Source organism: Anopheles moucheti (genome assembly GCF_943734755.1).
Source record: "Anopheles moucheti chromosome X unlocalized genomic scaffold, idAnoMoucSN_F20_07 X_unloc_3, whole genome shotgun sequence".
NCBI lineage: Eukaryota > Metazoa > Arthropoda > Insecta > Diptera > Culicidae > Anopheles > Anopheles moucheti.
Genome location: NW_026453537.1, coordinates 252,501 through 255,000, shown reverse-complemented (window position 1 = coordinate 255,000; position 2,500 = coordinate 252,501).

Below are 2,500 nucleotides of genomic sequence, written 5' to 3'. Positions count from 1 at the left end.
TTTTGGGTCGCCGACACAAGCTCGGGTCAAAAAAATTTTTTTTTCACGGTGACTCAAAACATCAATTTTAGACTCCCCTGAGTATGAAAAGTGAAACGAAAATCATTTTTGAGAAGAAAAAATTTTTGTATGGGAGGGCCCCTGCTAGAACATTTTTCCCAAGTGAGTCGATTTTTGGGTCGCGACACAAGCTCGGGTCAAAAAAAATTTTTTTTTCATGGTGACTCAAAACATCAATTTTAGACTCCCCTGAGTATGAAAAGTGAAACGAAAATCATTTTTGAGAAGAAAAAATTTTTGTATGGGAGGGCCCCTGCTAGAACATATTTCCCAAGTGCGTCGATTTTTGGGTCGCCGACACAAGCTCGGGTCAAAAAAATTTTTTTTTCACGGTGACTCAAAACATCAATTTTAGACTCCCCTGAGTATGAAAAGTGAAACGAAAATCATTTTTGAGAAGAAAAAATTTTTGTATGGGAGGGCCCCTGCTAGAACATTTTTCCCAAGTGAGTCGATTTTTGGGTCGCGACACAAGCTCGGGTCAAAAAAAATTTTTTTTTCATGGTGACTCAAAACATCAATTTTAGACTCCCCTGAGTATGAAAAGTGAAACGAAAATCATTTTTGAGAAGAAAAAAATTTGTATGGGAGGGCCCCTGCTAGAACATTTTTCCCAAGTAAATTCGATTTTACCCGGTGAGTCAAAAAATTTTGAAAAAAATATTTTGCCAAAATCGTGTTCATTGCCTATTATAAGGGACCAGGTCAGCTCACACGCATTTTTGGAGACCATATGGAAAGTGCGTCTGGGATTGCGGAAATTAAGTTTAGAGTGTTAAATGATGGTTTCGCAATCCCGAAAGGCTCAAAATCCACCCTAAGGTCCCCTGGGTGAAATGTGGTTTCCAAGGTGTGAGCGCTATCGGTGATAGAGTTGGAATGTGATTTCCAGAGCGCAGGGCGACTGGGCTTAGAGCGAAAATCATAGACAAGGGTAAGTATTGGACTGAACGACTCGAAGCAAACGAAAATCATAGACAAGGGTAATGGACTGAACGACTCGAAGCAAACGAAAACCACACACAAGAGTAATGGACTGAACGAATCGAAGCAAACGAAAACCACACACAAGAGTAATGGACTGAACGAATCGAAGCAAACGAAAATCACATACAAGAGTAATGGACTGAACGAATCGAAGCAAACGAAAAACCACAGACAAGAGTAATGGAGTGAACGAATCGAAGCAAACGAAAACCAAAGACAAGAGTAATAGAGTGAACGAATCGAAGCACACGAAAACCATGAACACAGGGATAACTGAGAACGAACCTACCTATCAGAGCATGTGAAAGCATGGACAAGAGTACTGAAAATCGGACCAAACCTCTAGAAGCACACGAAAATCATGGACAAGAGTACTCAAAAACACGGACCAAACCTATCGAAGCTCACGAAAACCATGAACACAGGGATAACTGAGAACGAACCTACCTATCAGAGCATGTGAAAGCATGGACAAGAGTACTGAAAATCGGACCAAACCTCTAGAAGCACACGAAAATCATGGACAAGAGTACTCAAAAACACGGACCAAACCTATCGAAGCTCACGAAAACCATGAACACAGGGATAACTGAAAACGAACCGAACCTCTCGTAGCAAACGAAAAACATGGACAAAATTATTCGAAACGAACCGAAGCTCGATGCGAAAAACATGGAAAAGCAAGCCCGTAAGTCGCACTATCAAGCCCATAAGTCGCACTATCAAGCCCATAAGTCGCACTATCAAGCCCGTTAGTCGCACTATCAAGCCCATAGGTCGCACTATCAGGCCCTTAAGTCGCACTATCAGGCCCGTAAGTCGCACCAAAAAGCCCGTAAATTGCCCTATCAAGCCCGTTAGTCGCACTATCAGGCCCATAAGTCGCACCAACAAGCCCGTAAATTACCCTATCAAGCCCATAAGTCGCACCAAAAAGCCCGTAAATTGCCCTATCAAGCCCATAAGTCGCACCAAAAAGCCCGTAATTCGCACCAAAAAGCCCGTAAATTGCCCTATCAAGCCCGTTAGTCGCACTATCAAGCCCATAAGTCGCACTATCAAGCCCATAAGTCGCACTATCAAGCCCGTTGGTCGCACTATCAAAGCCCGTTAGTCGCACTATCAGGCCCTTAAGTCGCACTATCAGGCCCGTAAGTCGCACCAAAAAGCCCGTAAATTGCCCTATCAAGCCCGTTAGTCGCACTATCAGGCCCATAAGTCGCACCAACAAGCCCGTAAATTACCCTATCAAGCCCATAAGTCGCACCAAAAAGCCCGTAAATTGCCCTATCAAGCCCATAAGTCGCACCAAAAAGCCCGTAATTCGCACCAAAAAGCCCGTAAATTGCCCTATCAAGCCCGTTAGTCGCACTATCAGGCCCGTAAGTCGCACCATCAAGCCCGTAAATTGCCCGATAAAGCCCGTAAATTGCCCGATCAAGAGCCAGCGCTG